At 39.0% G+C, this 10,050-nt stretch overlaps 1 protein-coding gene across 1 annotated transcript in view; it reads right to left on the bottom strand.

Moving 5' to 3' along the window:
- Window positions 1–3,568: 3,568 nt before the first annotated feature.
- pik3r6a (phosphoinositide-3-kinase, regulatory subunit 6a) overlaps window positions 3,569–10,050 on the bottom strand; it is a 26,710-nt gene continuing 20,228 nt past the window's right edge. The window contains exon 7 of the transcript XR_001605158.1: window positions 3,569–3,590. The gene's annotated coding sequence lies outside the window, so the exon portion shown is untranslated. The remainder of the gene's footprint in view (window positions 3,591–10,050) is intronic.

Here is a 10,050-nt window from a genome sequence, read left to right as displayed (position 1 = left end):
CCGTGCAGTGACTGTGGTGGTGCACCTCCAAGTACTTCATGGTGTGGCCCAAAGTCACGCAACCAGCACATCATCAGCTACTACTGAGAGCCGTGTGTATCTACCTTCTACCCTCCATTTCATCTGGCAGAGTTCTTCTGAAAGTGGTACCAGTGCTGCACCACAGATCTAAGACGGTGGAAACTTATGCTATATTAGATGATGGAGCACAGCGCACCATGATCCTGCCCACTGCTGTCCAGCAGCTTCAGCTGAGTGGTGAACACGAAACTCTAGCCCTTCGCACAGTGTGACCAGACATCACTCACCTCAGTGGCTTCAAAGTCACCTTTGAAATCTCTCCAAGAGATAACCCAGAGAAACGGTATAAGGTGTTAAGAGCATTCACAGCCTCTGGCCTTGATCTAGTAGAACAGTCATACCCAGTTCAGATGCTTCAGAGGAAGTACACACACTTAATAGGAGTCCCACTACAGCCGTTTCATAAGGTACGTTCACTGGTGCTCATAGGTTCAGACCAAGTGCGTCTCATCACTGCCAAAGAGCCTATTCGTCAAGGCAACAGAGGGGGACCAGTGGCAGTTTGTACAGCTCTCGGCTGGACACTCCAGGGGGCAGAAATGAGCAGTACAGACCATGCAGCAGTGTTTCTTCATCTCCACTGCCCACCCAGACGTATATATATATAAATTTGACCCTTATGACTGGTTTTGTGGTCCAGGATCTCATATAGCCTACTGTAAGTAATAGGCCTAAGACAGATGTTTAGCCACAATCCAGCATCAAACTGACTAACAATAATAATAATGCTAACTAATGAATTAGTACTAATACTATATAATTAACCATAAATCATTACCTTAGTTAATATCCCTAGATTAAAAATTTGAAATGGAGTGATCCATTTGTGTTGTGATTAACAGGACTACATGAACGAAAACTCAAACTACTGAGAGTTATGTCCACAAGGTGTCGCTCTATGCTTTATTTATTTTATGCTTTCGAGATAAACAGCTGAGATTCAGCATTTACGGTGAAGTCTGCAAAAACACATACACGCAAATATCTGAACTATTTGTTCTAGAAATATTTCCATTGTTGTTTATCAAAGAGCTACAGAGAACGTCCGTTTTTATTCAACTAAAGAGTTTGACTAATTTAAGCATCGCATCGAGTGAATGAATTCAGAAGGTACATAACACTATAATATCACACTACAAACACATTTACAAGACTCTCTCTCTCTCTCTCTCTCTCTCTCTCTCTCTCTCTCTCTCTATATATATATATATATATACATATTCAGTCATTCACATGCACGTGGAGTGTGAGCCACTGTCCAGTGACGTAGAGCTGGATGACTCATTGCCCATCAGAAAAAATGAGACATCGTCTCCTCTGACCCGATCCTCTAACCTCACACAACCTAAGCGTCTCCTTCAGTCACACCAAACCCTCAATCCAATCTCATGCCATTTTTGACAGGACTCCTGTGTAAATACCAAAACAACAGTATGTAATGTGAATTTAAACACGGGCTTTCATAGTCACAAAGACCACCCAGTTGTTTCAAAACCTAATAAGCTTTAACTTTTGCTCTCTTAGCCAACTTTTTAGATTTAACAACCTTCCAAAGATGTCTAAAAAGCCACAGTGTGCAATACAGCAGGGAGTGAGTCACATAATGGCAATACCCTGTCACCCAGGCAGAAGTGTGAGGAATATGTTTCCTTAATTAGCGCACAGAGACTAATGAGCCAGGAGGTTAGAGCTCAGTAGACAGGCCAGTTTTCTGATTCTCCTCTGTGGGATAATTACTCAGTTGGGCTTGAATATGAATATGAATATTGCTGTGGTTACACAGAGCTGTCAAATCAGTGCAGTCGCACTTACTGTAAACTAACTGAAGCGTTCAAGTGCAGTTAACCACAGCCTCAGTGTCATGGTAACAATCTCAAAAAATTAAAAGTATTAGACATGATGCAAGGGGCGGGAGTTGTGGTGGTCTGTCATTTGCTCTTCGGGGGCCAGGATGGCCATACTGTTGGCAGTCATCTTCAGTTGAACATGGTTCATAATTGTGTATAGCTATAAAAATATGTAGGCTATTTGGCAGCTTTGAATACGCTCACAGTCCTACGTGACTTGTAACATCAATTTCCTGAACTGGTTTTAAAAGCTAATGTTAAAAAGTAATGTTCTCACACCCTTCAATTTCCTGTGATCAGTGAAACCTGTGGGTGAGTCATCATCAGACTCTGCAATGCACCACAATAACCTATACTGAGGGAGGGTGGAGACTGACAGAAGCTTCCCATGAGAGCTTTGATTCAAACACAGACACAAACTAAGATCAGACATAGACCCAGATGGTGTTGACTGAATACTGGGCATTTCTTGGTGTGTTTTTGATTGTTTTGCTGTTGTACACTTTACACACTGGATGAGCAGACTCTCGTGGCAATGAAATTGCCCAGAGCAGGTTGGAAGCTTGACGTGAAATCAAAGAGAGTTCATCTCACTCTGTTCTAGCTCCGTGTACATGATAACACTATTGGGAAATCAGATCATCACTGTAACTGGTTGTTTTACAAAATTGCAAAAGATCTTAAGACTAGTTTTTAGAGAATATTTATATCTTGTTTACTAGAAAAATATTCCATGTTAAATGTTAAAATAAGATATATTTAAATATTCGTATTTCAAGCATATAGACAGGTTTGTGATTAAAACACTCAAAAACTGAAAATACTGTATTTTCTCAAAAGACGAGTCTTAGTTTTGCATCTTTGCTTCAAAATTTTGCTTCTCAGATGAATATTATTCGTCTTGTTTGAATATTTTACATAGGATATTTTTCTAGAAAGCAAGACTTTATTTGTTTGTTTATTTATTTATTTTATTGTAGTGCAATAATTTATGTGGATGAACAGAAGAATGAAAATAAAAGTTATTTAGGTAATTAAATATAACATTGCACATGTTTAACATGACTTCTATACTCAAAATGGAATGTGATTTAACACTCAAGACTACCATGGCAACCTTCTTGTCGCACTGTCAGACAAAACAACTGTATGTCTCAGACCCAGGTCTTCTGTATTAGAACAGTATTGCATATGACCGATATGCATATGCATATAAATTTTGCGTAATCAGGATATCATTTGCATGTCATTCTGGTATACAAAAAGTGAGGAAGATAAGCAGTGAGATAGATTAGTTTCTGACATCACCCTGAATTTAAATGAATGGATTATCACACTGGCCATGTGCACTTGGACTCTGGAGTTCCTCATTGGCAGACAGCACCCCAAAAAAAAAAAAAAAACACTTGCAAGGATTCATTTATTTGCAGCATAAATCACCTTTATCATTGTCAATCTAAGGTTTGTTTTAGCCCTGAGTACAGGAGCCTGAGATATGATACTTTGTTGAAATGCTCAGAACAAATCTCTGAACAGCTGAAGTTTAATAGAAACTCTTTTATTTAAACATATTCATAGATATTTGACAGATTAGCCACTGTCCTACTTCACTAGGGAAATCTGGAAGGTACAGCTTACTGGTCCGGGTGGGTTTGTATAGATCTGTGAATAGAATATCAAGTGATTTAAAATGAGATTTCACAAACAGCATAAATTAATAAGACTGACGGACGTGCTGGGGTCATTAATTAGGGAGACAGACACTCTTGGGTTATTAGCATGCATATTTCATGGAACAGAGGGACTGGATTTTTTGGAATGTATAGCCTGTCCTGTGCAAAGATCAGAGATAAACGTGTGCCATTCTAAAACAAGAGATGGAGCCATCTGGTAAACTATGCACATCATTTTCAGTTTGCAAGGCATAATTTGTCATCAACATTTTGTCCTCCTTTCATAATTAAAATGTATGTCTGATCTAAGAAGACAATCAATTGGAACATTTAAAAAGTAGACTGTGTAGAGATTCATGATTAGAAACAATCTGTATTTTACAGTAATACATTACAGTGACTATATCGCTTTTCAGCTTAGAACAATGATGCAACATGTAATTGTTTTTCCTCATGCAACTTACAGTCAGATAAGTATAAATTATTTTTGTGGTAAAAAAAAATGTATATATATAATAGAGACAATACAGTTTGAAAAAAGGAACAAAAACAGTGCCATGGCAGATACATTTTTAAAATTATATTCATTATACCATTCAAAAGTTTGGGGTCAAGATTTTTTGATGTTTTTGAAAGGTCTCTTATGCTCACCAAGGCTACATTTATTTGATAATATTGTAAATATTATACTTTACAATCGCTTTTCTATTATATTTTAAAATGAATGAAATGACGCAAAGTTGGATTTTTTTTTATCAGCCATTATTAGTCTTTAGTGTCACATGATCTGTAAGAAATCTTTCTAATTAGTGAGAAACATTTCTTATTTTTATTGATGTTGAAAACAGTTGTCCTGCTAGTGGATTTTTTCAGGATTCTTTAAACATATTTTTAAATAAAAACTTCAAAAGAACAGCATTTATTTAAAATTTATTTTGGTCTATTATATTGTCTCTAGTCTTTACAGATTAATTTGAAGCAGTTTTTTTAATCCTACAGACCCAAATCTTTTGAATGGTAGTGTAAATATGTAAATAAATAAGTACACATATATATACATACATACATAAAAGTCCATATATACATTAAACACATAAAGGAATTAAATGTTAAAACATATTTTGTTTTAAAATTAAAGTTAACATTTAAACCCTGGAAATGCTAATGACTGACTGTGCTACTATAATTCAGAGACAATGCATTAATGCCATCAGCTTATTCATCATTTATCATTAATGCATCAACTTATATTGTAATTTAGCAAATCACATAAACACTGTATCATTATAAATAATCGGTTATGCTGGGATATAGACGAGGTGAGGCAGATCCAAATGCTAGCAGTTTAACAAACAGAAACATGAAGAAAGGGCAGAAGCAAGACCAGAAATCCAAGACAAGAGCATCAATTGGGAAAACATGAGGGAAAAAGGCAACGAACAGCTACAAACTATAAGAGTCCATGAACAGAGACACAGACAGGGTTTGTGACATAATCATAATCATGTTGGTAGCTGTCATGTCAGTACACTCTAAAAAATGCTGGGTTAAATATAACCCAGCGCTGGGTTAAAAAGGGACAAACCCAGCTATTGGGTTGTTTTGACCCAGCGGTTGGGTTGTTTTGAACCCAACTGCTGGGCTTGTCCATTTTTAACCCAGCACTGGGTTATATTTAACCCAGCATTTTTTTAGACTGTAGACTGTATAAAGACACCTGAGACAATATAGCTTCTACAGACACTTAATAGCTACACAAGTTTGCTCCACCAGTTTCATCGAAAGTAATTTGAGAGTGTAGCATTTCAAGACGCGTAACCCAGTGCTGAAAATAACTCTTGAACCTGGACTACATCAGTCTAACCAAAGAAAAAGCAAAAGAGAGATGAGAGCGATATGAAAGAACTCATCAGAGTGTAACCTGACTGTTTTATCCTTTCATAAAGGAGACAACCTCAGGGGAAACAGTTTCTCTAATTGTAGCTGCAGTGTTCTACAGAAATTCACGTCATACAGAAACCAAGCTTTTGTGTTTTACATCTAATCAGCAGCTACTAAAGGCAGCAGATGTTTTCCAGATGATATTTAAAGGAAAATCCCTTTGGGTTACAGTTGCATTGGAAATGGTTATCTGTTGTTTATGGAACAATTGAAATTGATTGCGTTGTTATTGTTAACTAAAACTAAAACAATAATAAAACTATTAAAAAGCTGAAATAAATAAAAAAATACATTTTAACAAGATAAACTTGATGTAAATGAACATTTGAAATGTTGGCATGGCAACTAAATAATTTTTAAAGAATTTTTTTTTTTAAATAGCACACAACATAGCAAAAAATAAATGAAATAAAATAAACTAAAACTAAAATGAAAATGGAAAATATACAAAAAATGAAAACCAGAAAAAGACCAGATAAAACTTCTAAATTATCTGATTTAACAGAGTGTGTTAAAAATGTAAAAGATTGGATGACCAATAATTTTCTCTTATTAAATTAGGATAAGACAGAGATATTACTTATTGGACCAAAAGAGAGTACACAGAATCTCTTGGATTACAATTTGCAACTAGACGGATGTACTGTTACTTCCTCTACAGTCAAAAATCTGGGTGTTATATTAGATAGCAACTTGTCTTTTGAAAATCATATTTCCTATGTTACAAAAACAGCATTCTTCCATCTTAGAAACATTGCCAAGTTACGAAACATGTTACCTGTTTCTGATGCAGAAAAGCTAGTTCATGCATTCATGACCTCTAGACTGGACTATTGTAATGCACTGCTTTATTACATATTATTGCTTACCTATAAGGCCCTTAACCGAACTAGTCTTCTACCATGCTACAATCCATCACGCTCCCTAAGGTCGCAAAATTCTGGACTTTTGGTAGTACCTAGGATAGCAAAGTCCACTAAAGGAGGTAGAGCTTTTTCGCATTTGGCTCCCAAACTCTGGAATAGCCTTCCTGATAACATCCGGGGTTCAAACACACTCTCTCTGTTTAAATCTAGATTAAAGACACATCTCTTTGGCCAAGCATTCAAATAATGCATCTCATAATCTTTTACTGCAGTTATATCTAATCAAATGCACATTATTATTCTTTAGTTTGGGTTAAACAAATCAATTTTGCTTGGATGGAACAGCAGCTACACTAATTATGTCTCTATTTGTTTCTCTGTTTCTGCCACGGATGTAACTAGGATTTACACAAGCTTCAGTCTGGATCCAGAACACCTGAGAAGAGATGATGCCAACCCCTCAGAGGACCTCAAATGATGCCAAACCTGAAACAACATACAGAACTACCACATTGTGCTATAAGTTTGATTGCATCATATAATAATTGCTGTTAATAGTGTTCATCGTCTGTTTGATTTAGTCTTTAATTGATTTTTACGTACATTTCTGTCATATGTACATAAACTGACAGTCACCACTGATAAGCTACCACTAAATATTGTAGAAACTTAATTTGCTGTAAAGTTGCTTTGCAAAGATTTGTATCGTGAAAAGCGCTATACAAATAAACTTGAATTGAATTGAACAAAAAATCGAATTCAAAATATTCATAAATACGGAAGTTCTAAGCGGCCATGCATTATTATTTTTTCCCTTCTTATTTTCTCGTTATATCGACATAACGAGAGTTGTTTTCTCGTTATAACTGTCAGGGCTCTGCCCTGGCAGCTTTGTCTGTGTTGTTGTTGTTTAATGTTTCTTTGTTTGTCTTGTGTTTGCACACATTGTTTTGTCTTCGTTTATGCTTGCCATGTGTTCCTGTGGTCCCACCTCCTTGTTTCCCTTGGTCACGCCCACTTGTTTAGGCCTTGTCTTGTCCTCGTTTCTGTAATTGGGCTCACCTGTCCCTCGTGCACTTTCCTCCCTTTATATTGTGCTGTTTTTCCTCTTGTGGTTGCTGGTTCGTCTTGTGCCATAGAGACAGTTACTGATTTGCTGCTCTATATTCCAGTCTTAACCTGCTATTGTGTATTCTTGTTGTAGTTTTTGCTCTTGATTATTCTATCTCCTGATTTTGGTTTTGTTCAGTACATATGCATATATTAATATGTATCAAAATATGTGTCATACAGGCTAATATTGTATAGGCTAATATTGTATAGGCCATTCATGTAAATTATTTAATGGACAACAATACAGACTAACATAGGATATGCATGAACATTAGGGAAAGAAAACAAACATTTGGGACATGTTGATTAAATAAAAGCACTTCATTGATAAACAATAGGTAAAAACATGCACACACACACAAGCAAGTTTGTCAGTTAGCCAGAGGCTACAGTCTTGGATAGGGCATCATACGTGGCTTGGCTTCAGGTGCTTTTTTTCCGCCTCAGAGTCATAAGTTTGTGGTGGCAATCTACCAGAAGGTAATCCACCCCTCAGACGCTGGTGATGCAGTGCTGCAGGCTTTGTACTAGCTTCCAGTCTTGCTTGCAGTGTGGAACACAGAATGCTGAGCTCCTGGCTGCGGAACGATGGAGTTCTCACAATCCACCCCGACACTCCATCAATAGTACCGTCTTCTTCATCAGACATCATGTCAGCAGTGATGCCCCTCCAGAAGTCCAGAACATTAGGGAAAGAAAACAAACATTTGGGACATGTTGATTAAATAAAAGCACTTCATTGATAAACAATAGGTAAAAACATGCACACACACACAAGCAAGTTTGTCAGTTAGCCAGAGGCTACAGTCTTGGATAGGGCATCATACGTGGCTTGGCTTCAGGTGCTTTTTTGCCGCCTCAGAGTCATAAGTTTGTGGTGGCAATCTACCAGAAGGTAATCCACCCCTCAGACGCTGGTGATGCAGTGCTGCAGGCTTTGTACTAGCTTCCAGTCTTGCTTGCAGTGTGGAACACAGAATGCTGAGCTCCTGGCTGCGGAACGATGGAGTTCTCACAATCCACCCCGACACTCCATCAATAGTACCGTCTTCTTCATCAGACATCATGTCAGCAGTGATGCCCCTCCAGAAGTCCACCTCGTCCGCAGCCAGTACACTCTGCCCAGCCTCCAACAGCTGTAAACACAATTGTTACATATAATCAGTACTATATACCACAAAGTTACAGTGTATGCAACAGAAAAAATACAACAGAAACTAATGATTCTAATCCCGTCTTACCCTCTTCCTCCTCTGGCGACTCCGGGCTAAGGTCTTAGTAGATGCAGCCACACTGACTAGCTCTGATTGGCTGTACCGGAAATTTCTGTGCAGAGTTTCATAATATATGTCTTGCAGGCCACTATAAACAATTAAAGAGATGTGTTAAAAACAACACCAAAAACAACTATTCAGAAATAATCATAATAGAGGGGAAACATTAAAAAAAATTACTTACCAACAAAGGCACTCTTATCTAGACCTTCATCAGTCAATTGCGGAGCCCGCTCCAGTGTCGGCTCCAGTCCCTGAGCCCGCTTCAGTCCAGAAGCCTGTCAATCCAGAGGATGTAAAGTCTGCTCCAGTTCTCCTAGAACTAGTAGAGTCAACTGTAGTCATTCCAGATTCAGTCAAGTCAAGCCCAGTCACTCCAGAGTCTAAGTCCGCTCCAGTGTCTGCTTCAGGCCCAGAGCAACCTCGTAAGCGGAGGAGGAAGAGGATTGGTGTTTTACAGTCCACTGTTATGCCTGCAGCCCCGGACGGTGCTCCAGAGTCACCTCCTGAGTCTATTCCTGCAGCCCCAGACGACATTTCAGCTGTCCCTGAGGGCGCTCCTAAATCTGTTCCAGCAGCCCAAAAGGGCATTCCTGTTTCAGCCCTGGAGCCTGTACTAGACTCCGTTCCAGGCCAAGAGGCTGTCTCTGTTAGTCTTGTCACAACCACAGAGGCAATCCCAGAGTCATCTGCACCATCTGTCAAGGCCACAGAGACCATCTCTGAGCAGTCATTTTGTCCTGTGACTAAGGTGACCGTGTTTTGCCCAGAGAAACTATTCCTGCAAGTAATGTCATGCCCACAGAGCCCGGTCCAGCCAGTCGTACCATGCCCACGGACATCATCCCTGAGCTGCTTGTCCTTCCCGTTATGGCCAGTGAGGCCATCCTCAAGCAACCCGCTGTCACTGGCCAGGCCATGGATGCCAGTTTGAAGCAGGCCACTGTTTCTGTTTCTGACACAGAGGCCATTCCCGAGCGGCCAGATCTCACTGCCACAGGCTCAGAATCCGCTCTAGTCCTCCAGTCTTTAGAATCAGTCTTTGAGTCCACGGCAGTCCCAGACTCTACTTTAGCCACAAGATCCATCCCAGATTCGTCTCCAGTCCCAGACTTGGCTCCACTCCGAGAGTTTACTCTAGAGCTAGTCCCAGTCCAGGAACAGCCAGAGATCATTCCAGAACCAGTCCCAGTCCAGAAGTAGCCAGAGTCCTTCTTAGAGCCAGTTCCAGAGCCAATCCTAGACCCAGAGTCCG

Source organism: Sinocyclocheilus grahami, unplaced genomic scaffold, assembly GCF_001515645.1.
Source record: "Sinocyclocheilus grahami isolate Dianchi unplaced genomic scaffold, SAMN03320097.WGS_v1.1 scaffold533.1, whole genome shotgun sequence".
In the NCBI taxonomy this organism is placed as follows: domain Eukaryota; kingdom Metazoa; phylum Chordata; class Actinopteri; order Cypriniformes; family Cyprinidae; genus Sinocyclocheilus; species Sinocyclocheilus grahami.
Note: the sequence above shows the minus strand (reverse complement) of the source record. Positions and strands in the feature narration are given on the sequence as shown.